The 11,124-nt window shown below is 40.0% G+C and overlaps 1 non-coding gene across 1 annotated transcript; it reads left to right on the forward strand.

Moving 5' to 3' along the window:
• Positions 1-10,461: 10,461 nt before the first annotated feature.
• Positions 10,462-10,534, forward strand: TRNAW-CCA (transfer RNA tryptophan (anticodon CCA)). The gene has a single exon. It is a non-coding gene; the product is annotated as a tRNA-Trp (tRNA).
• Positions 10,535-11,124: the final 590 nt, after the last annotated feature.

Raw genomic sequence — 11,124 nt, forward strand, 5'->3', positions numbered from 1 at the left:
GTAATTTCTCAGTTTTCAGTTTAATTATTTTTCTCCTCATTATGAGTAACATTTTCCTATCCATTCCTGTGTCTATTAATTATTTACTTTACGGTGGACGTTGTGAATGCTGTTTTATTATGTAGATGTTTAGTATTTGGCCAGTGGCTCAAGGAGATCCCTACACAGATTTTTTAAGAGCTTGTGCTTTGCCCAACTCTTTTGTCAGGAACCCATATATTCCAGTCATCTCAGAGCCCCAAGCTCAGTTCTCTGTCTCCTCAGTCCAGCAGAATTGCCCTGCTCTGTATGGGTTTCCTCACCCTGCACCACAGTCTTCAAGTGTCTTTATGCAGTAGGGATGACTACGGGTCTCACCTTGTTTGCTTACCTTCTCTCAGAGATCATAGTTTAGTTCTGTGCTGCCTTTTTTCCAACATCTTAAAACAGTTATTACATACATTTTGTCCCATTTCATAGTTGTATACAGAGGGAGGGGTGGTGGTCCAGTACAGTTACTCTGTCATGACCAGAAACAGAAAAAGGTTTTAAGTCTTATATCTCATCAGTATGTAGATAAGCCTGGTCCCAGAGCTTGTTATGGAGCTAAAGCTTATAGGAGAATTAAATTACTCCAGTTAAAGGGAGAGGAGTGCTCTGTGGGTGTAAAATCAGGGGGGCCCTGGGAGAAGAAACTTGGACTACATAAACTCTCAGGGCCTTCTCAAATTCTAGATTCCATATTTCTACACTTACTATATAAGTTAGGATACTTTAGGTTACAAATAATAGAAACCAGAGATCAAATTGAATTAAACTATGAGTAAACTAATTAGTGGCGTCATAGGCTTCGGGACTGAATTGATCCAGGGATTCTGTGAGATTCATCTTCCCATCTGTTTAGTCAGTTTTCATCTAAGTCTGATTCTTCTCCTAGTCCCACGATGACCGTCAGTGCCTCCTGGTCACATCTTTGTTCCTTTATGTCTAGAGGGAAGTCTTTTTGCTCTCAAGGAGAAGTCCATAGCTTCCCTCTGACTGGGCCAACTCGAATCATATGTTCATTCCTGAGCCAGCTTTGAATTAGTATACTTTTTTTTTTTAAATCAATTTATCTTATTTATTTATTGTTTTTGGCTGCGTTGGGTCTTCATTGCTGCACACGGGCTTTTCTCTAATTGTGGCGAGCGGGGGCTACTCTTCATTGCGGTGCGCGGGCTTCTCACTGTGGTGACTTCTCTTGCTGCGGATCACAGGCTCTAGGCGCACGTGCTCAGTAGTTGTGGCTTGTGGGCTCTAGAGTGCAGGCTCAGTAGCTGTGGCTTGAAGGCTCTAGAGCGCAGTCTCAGTAGCTGTGGCTTGAAGGCTCTAGAGCGCAGGCTCAGTAATTGTGGCACACGGGCTTAGGTGCTCCGTGGCATGTGGGATCCTCCCGGACCAGGGCTTAAACCTGTGTCCTCTGCATTGGCAGGTGGATTCACAACCACTGAGCCCCCAGGGAAGCCCCTGAGGTAGTATACTTCTAATTCAAAGGAAATAGAAAAGCTTTGATTAGTGCACGTTTCTAAGCTAATCATGTGACTAGAGAAATGTGATAATTTTTATTGGTTTAAACAAATTAGGGTTCATTCCTAGTGTTGGGCCTGGTGTTGGCAGCATTCAAATCACTGGGCAGCAACATAATGGAGGAAGAGACAGTGGATATTAGGATGACAGCTCTAATGCCCATTCTAATTACACTCAAAACTTTGAAAATATACTACTTTTTGTTGATGGCATATATGCTAACATGTTTCGTATAGCACAAATTGCTTTCAAAATCGTAGGTGCATTTATCAAGATGACAGAGGGGCTATTAATGATTAACATTTTGAGTGGAATGAAACAGCCTTTAAGATATTTGATAACAAAAAAAAATTGGTTTGTAGTCCATATCCTGAAATTTGTAGTGGTTATCTCTGAGTCAAAATTATAATGACCTTTTCTGGGAGTCCATATTTTGTGTTTTTCTATCTTCTCCTACATTAGACATTGCTTCTTGTGTAATTGGAGAGAATAAAAAAATCCATTAAGATGATGCTTATGGAGTTGGAGGAGGAAACAGTATTTTAGCAATACGAGAAGCAGTCGGTGTTGTAGCTGAGAACCAGGGTTCATGGGCTCAGCTGACCTAGGCTTATCGCCTAGATTTACCATATACAACTTCTGTAAAATGGAGCTAATCGCATGGTACCATTAATTGAATGGATCAGGCACTTTGACAAGCCCTATCATAAGCAATACAATTTAATTCTTACATTAGCGTGAAATAGGAATCTTTTTGTCACATTTCACAGATAAGGAAATGTAAGTTCTGAAAGATGATATAAATGTCCAAAATAAACCAACCAGTAAGAAGAGCCGATTTGAACCCACATCTGCCCAACTACAAAGCCCTTCGTCTTCACCTCTGTTCAAATGAGTCTGATACTTTGATGCACATCAGAATCAGCCAGAGGGCTTGTTAAAACGTAATTCAGAATTATCAGTTCAGTTAAGCCTGGGTGTGGCCTGAGAATCTGCATTTCTAACAAGTTCTCTGGTGATGTGCCTGCTGCTGGCCTGAGGACCACATGCTGAGATCCGCTGTCCTACACTGCGTTTTCAGTTACTGTGTGTGCTCAGTGGTACAAGAATTTTAGCATAATCCTCATACATGCAAGTGTTAACGGTTCTTTACTGGGGTGTTTGTTTCCTAATCCCTTGTCTTTGTGATTTTTGTATTCTAGTGAGGTCCTCAGGTGTGTAAAGAGGCTTAGAAATCCTCCCTCAAGTCATTATCCCTAGTACTTTCCCCGGTGCAGTGCTCTAAATGGTTTTCTAGTGGTCGAAAAGAGTTAACACCCTTCCCATTTCATAATTTAATTTTAGGGAGTAAATAAGCCACAAAACAAAATCTGTGATCATATCAATCCATTTGCCAGGGTTTGGAAAGCATTGAAGCAATGTATCACAAAATCATGTCACATGAATGAAAAGCTCTCTGTAAGCTCCTCGTTTCATTTTAAACTTGATTTTTCTCCTTGTTCTGCAGCTATATGGGTGGGTTGGTAATAAATTTGCCCTGTGGGGCTTTATTACCTTAAGGACAGCTTTTCTCTCTCATTATTGTATTGAGCTTTTCTACCAGCTTCAAGGTTTGGCCAGGAAGATCACATACACCCTGGGCCAGAGATGCTGTATACAGTGTACTGAGCAGCAAAATGTGTCATTACCTTCTGAATGTTCCGTTAGTCCGATAAATTGTGATGTCATCTTAGAAGGAAAATGTGATCACCTTAACAGTGGTCAAATCACCCTCTAGTTATTTATCATCAGTCTAGTTAGATAGCATCAAATCATCCTCTAGTTAGTATATGTCTGACTAGAAGATAAGATTTGTTTTTCCCTAAAATAATTGCTCAAAATAAGAAGGAATCTGTCTTGTGTAATGGTGAACTCCCAATTACTTTATACTGAATTAGACAGTAATTAAAGCAATGTCCTCATGTTATGCAAATGGATACTTGTGATTAGGAGTTGACTTATTTGGGGATATATATAGTACCTCTATCATTTTTATTTCCAGAATATTTCAGATCTAAGAAACTGAAATAAATCAGCTTAATTCAGATTATTTAATTACAAGGAACAGGAACCCATACAAGCTACATTAGCTTAAGCAAGAAGTGGGATTATTTTACAAATGCAGGGTGTCTTCTTGAATTCCAAGGGCAGGAAAGACTGAGGTTCTGAAAGGGAGCACAGTAAGGAGCTGAGTATTCAACAAGAACCCAGGAAGCATTCTTTTTCTTGTCTTTTCTATTCTCTACTGCTTGACTCTTTTCTCTCTGCACATCAGCTTTCTCAACTTCTGTGTGCATATGAAGGAAGAAAGACTCTCCCATGGCTCTTGAGAATACATTCTCATTCAAGAAGCTAGCTTAGATGCTCAGTTGCCTCTCGCTCCCCTTCCTAAATCTAACAGAAAGAATGTAATTGGTTCATCTTGGATCAGATATTTAAGAGTACTTAATACAAATATGGTTGCCAGGCCCCTAGCTTAGAAAAGTAAGAAAGTTTTCTAATACAGTTGATCATTGTGAGTTGAGAGAAAAATACAAACTACCTACTTGTTGAACGAATTATTTTTAAGAATAGAGTAGTTTGCTTTAGAAATCCCATATTTGGTATCAAGTAAACCTTTAGTAACAGTATATGGTGAAATAGAGAAAGTAGTATTGTTTGTTTATTTATTTTGCCTGCCCAGAATCTCCTCTCCCTCTGCTTATAAAACCACCTCACTTTTAAAAATTAGGTTATAGATTTTCCCCATTCCCTGAAATCCTGGTGATAGGGTAAAACACATGCCTCTTCCTTCTGCCACAGTAGCGAGGTGGCACCTGCAACCCATGCTGGCTAGAGAACCATGTCAGTCTAGCTTGATTGGTTTAGGGATAAGCATGTAAGAAGATCCATCAGATACTCCCTGAAATTTGATACTTGACATTGGAGGGGAGGAATGTTCTCCTTTTGGATCATAAGCCATGAGGATGTGAACTTGGGGTTGCTACCATTCCCACCATGTGGTGCAAGAATATCCTCACAAATAAAGTCAACAGGCTTAACGGGGGAATGCCAAAAAAAAAAAAATCATTTGGGCCCCCAGGACCCAGCATATGAGAAGTGTACATTTGTTATGAGAGCAAATCAAGTTCCTTCATTTTTGTTGCTGTTTCTGTTGTTGTTAGGCTTAAAGTAATTTGGGTTGGGTGTCTCGTACTTGCAGCTGAAAGAGTTTACCTGATGCAGTCACATTGTGTGCCTGAGTTGACTATGAAATGTTAGTGGGAAATACGAGTTCGCGGTCCTTTACCCAAAAGCCTTTGGGTTAAATATATTTCAGAATTCAGAATTGGTTGGATCTCTGCAAGGTACAAAGATGCATATACCACACCTTATGTAACAAACACCTCAGAATCTGGGGTTCTGAGCAGCACACCATAATCAAACATGCTAACACTTCCTCAGCAAAATGAAAGAATATTCATACCAAGTGGGATAAGTGAAATCTTTGAGTCCCTTATGTTAGCTGAGGTTTGGTGACATTTTTGCTTCCAACAGAGGCAAGAAGATAGTATTTTAGTTTTCAGAGCAGTGCATTTCGCAGTTGTGCATAAGAGATTGTGGACGTAACGGTCAGTTGAAAGCCTCAACCCGGTAAAGACACTGCCGATCCCTGGCTGTGCCTGTGCTGAGCCACACTGGGGAGCTCTAGTGAATGGAACCTATAACCTCTTCCTGTTACCAGTTAAAGTCATATAAACCCAGTCATAATGGAGCTACAGAAAAGCTCGGCAGAGTCAGATATCGTGTATTTGAATCTCCAGCTTCACTCTGTACTTGCTATGCGATCTTGGGGCCATGTGGTGTGGATTAATGAAATAGCACATGTCAGGCACCTAGTAAGCAGTGAAGAAATATTTGATCTATTCTCTTTGCTTCCCATCCATTCCGTGGCCTAAGCAAATTACCCTTGAGTTGGCATTCCAGTTGTGACTGCTCAAGTGTGACTGTTCTCTGCTTCACATTCTGAAATCACTTAGGGGGCCATCCCTAGGGGAATCGGTACCCCAGGCTCATCCAAAGTAAGTAATGGGAAAGTATCACCGCCCCTTCTAGGTCCCTCCTACCATTTTGCTAGTGGTGAAAACCATTGTGGTAGATAGAGGCTGAAAAATGACTGCACAAAGGTGTCCACCTTCTAATCCTCGGAACCTTTGGGTATGTTGCCTTACATGGTAAAAGGGATTTTGCAGATGTGATTAAATTAAGGTCACTGAGCTCGTGAGATTATTCTGGATTATCCTGTCTGCCCAGTGTAATTATAAGGGGCCTTATAAGAGAGAGGCAGCAGGATCAGAGACTGGAGTGATGCGCTTAGAAGAATGGGGAAGGGGCAAGTGGCCAGGGAATGCCGGCAGCCTCTGGAAGCTGAAAAAGGCAAGGAAATAGATCCTCTCCTAGAGCCTCCAGAAAGAACCAGCCCTGCTAATACTTGACTTTAAGCCTAGTAAGATTGATTTTGGTCTCCAGAACTGTTAAGATAATAAATTTGTGCTATGTTAAGCAAGTACATTTGTGGTAATTTGTTAAAGCAGCAAGAGGAAACTAATACAGTCCTCAAGGGCAGTCTTTAAAATAAAAAGGAAAGAACATTTTATCTGAGTATTAAATAGAAAGGGCAATGTTCATTAGCATTATTTACAGTAGGCAAAAGGTAGAAACAACCCAAGTGTCCATCCACATAGGAATGGATCAATAAAATGTGGAATATCTTTAGGTACAATGGAATAATATTGGGCCATAAAAAGAAATGAAATTCTAATATATGCTACAACATGGATGAACTTTGGAAACACATGAAGTAGAATAAGCCAGACAGAGAAGAACACATAATATATTCTTCCGCTTTTATGATGTACCTAAAACAGGCAAATTCATAGGGACAGAAAGCAGAAGTTATCAGGTGCTAGAGGGAGGGGCCATGGGAAGTTATTGTTTAATGGGTACAGAGTTTCTCTTTGGGATGATGAAAAGTTCTAGAGGTGAACAGTGGTGGTAGTTGGATGACATTGTAAATTACTTAATGCCACTGAACTGTCCACTTAAAAATGGCCAAGATGGTAAATTCTGTGTATATTTAACCACAAGAAAAGCCAATAAATTGGGAGGGTGAGGTGTCTTACCACCTTTCCTTGGTGGTATTTGGAGTGGAGTGATCTGATTGTGTTCATCTCTGTGTGGGCACGTGTACGTGTGTGTGTGTATTGCTTTGATTTGCTTTTTTTAAGCACCTGTAAGTAGAGTTGCCTTGTCTCTTTAAGATCCCCAAGTTGCTCTCTACCTGTCTGATCCCTACAAAGAAACACCCCCAACCAAGCTCCGGACTGGTAAAGTAAAGCCATCAGAATCCACTTGACCCTAAAGCCAGTCTTGCTGAGACAGTCACCAGAGAGAATTAGTTCTTCCCCATAGAAATATAATATATTAGCTCAATCCAGCATTTTCCAAACTTTAGTCTCTGGCAAGCCAATATTAAGATTTTTGCTATATTTGCACACTGCCTGTACTATCTTTATTTTTCTTTAAATCAGTCATGATTTGGGGGCTGGAGGGAAGCAAATAAAATCTATCACCTACCACCAATAGTAGAAGTCTGAGCACTTTGGCCCACTGCACCTGGGTATCAGAGTCAGTAAGGAAAACACCACACAGCTGAGCCCTGGATGAACCAGTGCTTGACTCATGTAGAGAAGAGGCATAGGAAGATCTGTTTCAGTCATGGGCATTGATCCCTCATGGCCAAGAAGACCCTCCTAGCAGCTGACACAGGGCAGTTGGCCTGCACATACCCCTTTTGTGCCATTGGATAAAGGACCCTGTCCCTTCCCTGAAGGAGACAGAGTAGTGAGGTTGGCCAGGCACCAAATGATGTACACACTTAAGCAGAACAAAAGAGCACACACTGAGTCTGAAACAGGGAAAGATATTCCCACACAAGGTAACAAGCCCAGCACAGGCTGTGAGGACTCTATCTCTCGGTAAGGAATTGTTCCACGCCCAAGCCCCATTCTTCTGTGTCTGAGTTGGGGTCGAAAGACTGTATTCACAAGGCCGCCTGTCTCAACAATTACTATTCAGATAAAGCTATTAAAAAGAAAATGTTATAGTATTATTGTCAATATAAAAGTGGTATCAGTTGTCATAAATAGGTCAAAAATAAATAGGTTAAAAATAAATATGATAAAAAAATAAAGCATGGTACCAAAGTCTTATCACTGCCTGTCAAAGGATTGAGGCTTGTTTTTCCTCTCAAATTACAAGGAGTTGTTAAGTCATCGTAAGACTAAACAAAGATGCGCTGTTTGACTTAATGAGATTTGGATGAGGTTTGCCATGAGTGCATCCTTTCCAGATTGAGATTCAAGTTCATTCAGTATTATGTCCTGTAACATGTTACACTGTCTTGATTTTAATACCAGTGCTTTGCAGGCCTGTTCTTTGGGAATCATGAATTTTGTTCGGCCGTCTTATTTTGATGGTAGGGAGACAGATAGCTGCCAAGAAAAGGGCTTTCTGAAGTTGTACCATTAACGATAGCTAACCTATATTAAGTGTATACGGCCCCAGATGCTACCAAGTGCTTCACACGTATCACTTCTTTAAACCCTTTCAGTGGTTTAAAGTGCACTGTAACATCCTCATTCTGCAGACAAGGCTCAGAGACATCAAAATTCTGGCCCAAGCACACACACTTAGTAAGAGACACCATTAGACCAACCAGAGCTTCCAAAGTCAGCAGCCAGTATGTTTATATTCGATGCCTACAGCCTCCAGGGTTTCATGTTCCTGGGTTTGACTCTATGTGAATGCAGAATCCTGCTTTTCTTTCCAATGATAAGGCTTTATATTGGGTTTCCTGTGTATTTTTGGTATGTATTTTTATCCTCTCTTAGAAAAAATCAAAATAACCACTGAGTTTCTATGCAGAAACATAGCTGGTGAAATTTTTATCAGTAGTACAGAAGATATTAATTTTTGATCAAGATAAACATGTATTAAACCTAACTGCATTGTGTTTTTATTGTTCTTTAGTTTATTCATTTTTTATCCTTTTTTCAAAAAGGACATCTATTAATAAGTCTGGTCTAAGATTGTACCATGAGTAAACCTTTTACAAGTATAATCTTTCTAAAATAGCAGAGTGGAAGAGCATGGGAGGCCAGATAAATAAAAGCCATCTTTCTTCTGAGCAGAGAAACCTTGCTTCTCTTTCCACTCAGCTGCTTACTTCTGTATTGTAACAGACTGAGGAAGATCATGTTGCAAAATTTGGCATCTACGGAGTTTATATTTTTCAGAATATTTAATAAAAGGCCACCAAATGTTAAAATAATTATCCATTTCCTGTACGTGTGCAAATTCTCCCTACTGCTAAAAATTCTTAATTAAAAAAGTAATTAAATGGGCTCTTCTAATTAAAAAGCAATTGTAAACCTTGCACCAAACCCTGAAAAACTTTTATCTCCTTCATGGCTGTCTTAATCGCCCTCCCAAGAAGGGGAATTCGGGTAGATACATGAAGACCCTTCTCTCTTGAAATCGCTTCCATGGACTCTTCTGTCCAGTGCTTTACTTTCCTCATTTACTTTTTTAAACTGATTTGATTTCCTTACAATGGAATCATCTTGGTATACTAATTTGGTATAATATCATGTAAACATTTAATCCACTTACATTTATTCAGTTTTGTTTCATAAAGGGAGGAGGGTCAGCAAGAGTGAAACAAAGTATGAAACAGAAAACTAACAACTTAAGAAATGTCACGATTTTGCTTCCCATCCGCTCAATATGCTTCTACCCTAGTGCGAATATGATATGAGAAACACGAATCTGTTGTTCCATTTGTGGGTTTCAGTTCTTGGGTGCTTTTTATAGGATCATCATCTCCCCACAATGAGTGTGCTTGAATGTTTTATTATATTTTAACAACATGTACCATATACACTGACTTATTCTATTTCTTATGTAAGATACAGCTCTGGATGCAAGTCAAAAGGCTTTTGAGTTTAAGTAGAGATATATATATATATATAGATCAGTAGCAAAGTATATGCGGGTTATAATCTTTCCTCTGTCTCCATAACATATTACTGGGTATTTTACTAAATTCTCCCATTCATCGTTTTCAGACAAATCCATTGTCCTGACACTCTCCCTTTTCTTTTTCCTCAAGCTCTACCTGCATTACCAATGACAGGTCATCCTCTCTCTCAGTCTTGCAGAGGCTTTTAATGAGTTGCCTCATGAAACAGGGGTACATAGGAAGCTTCAAATGATAGGTTGTTATTTTGTTCCTTCCACCCCACAGTGTTAATATTCTTAAGAAATATTTAAAGTAATTCTCTTCCTATGCTATCGGTTAGAAAAAAAAAAAGTAACTCTGTTGCTGCTTCCTTAACGTGGTTACCTTCCCTTAGTGAAAGATAAAAGTAAAACTAGAATCAGGTGAAGTCCCAGCCTTAGCCTGATCCCTAAGGAGCTCTAGAGAATTAACTGTCCCTCAGAGTTTGCCCTACCTCGAGGCAAGGATGCTGAGCTGTCATACGCCCAAGACAGTTGGATCCATGTTGGCTCCATGTTGTCCACAGAGAGATAGAAAGTCCCGGCTCAGTTTTCTGAGGAAAGTTGTGAGGAGGAAGCTTTGGAAGCAAAGCAAACAGAAGTGGGGAGGTGGGCATGTAGAACTGGGAAGAAGGGCCAAGGGAACCAGGCAAATCACCACAGTGCCGCCACCACCACAACCAATAAGCGGGACTTTCTCTCCAAGACATGAAGAGCACAAGTCATAGAGAAAACAATTGTAAATCTGCCTCCGTCAGAAAAATAAAATAGAGGACTTCCCTGGTGGTCCAGTGGTTAAGACTCCGTGCTCCCAATGCAGGGGGCCCAGGTTCGATCCCTGGTCAGGGAACTGGATCCCACATGCTGCAATGAAAGGTCCCGCCTGCCACAACTAAGACCTGGTGCAGCCAAATAAATAAATAAATATTTAAAAAATAAAATAAAATAGGTCTTCCCTGGTGGCGCAGTGGTTGGGAGTCCGCCTGCCGATGCAGGGGACACGGGTTCGTGCCCCGGTCAATCTGAAAACAACAGATTACATTTTCTTCTCAAGTGAACATGGATCAATCTCCAGGATAGATCATATCTTGGGTCACAAATCAAGGCTCAGTAAATTCAAGAAAATTGAAACCATATCAAGCATCTTTTCTGACCACAATGCTATGAGATTACAAATCAATTACAGGGGGAAAAAAATTAAAAAAACACAAATACATGGAGGCTAAACAAAACATTACTGAATAACCAAGAGATCACTGAAGAAATCAAAGAGGAAATCAAAAAATACCTAGAGAAAAATGACAATGAAAACACAATGATCCAAAACCTATGGAATACGGCAAAAGTAGTTCTAAGAGGGAAGTTTATAGCAATACAGTCCTACCTTAAGAAACAAGAAAAATCCCATATTATCTAACAGTGCACATAAAGAAACTAGGG

Source organism: Lipotes vexillifer, unplaced genomic scaffold (assembly GCF_000442215.2).
Source record: "Lipotes vexillifer unplaced genomic scaffold, Lipotes_vexillifer_v1.1 scaffold1008, whole genome shotgun sequence".
NCBI classification, from domain to species: domain Eukaryota; kingdom Metazoa; phylum Chordata; class Mammalia; order Artiodactyla; family Lipotidae; genus Lipotes; species Lipotes vexillifer.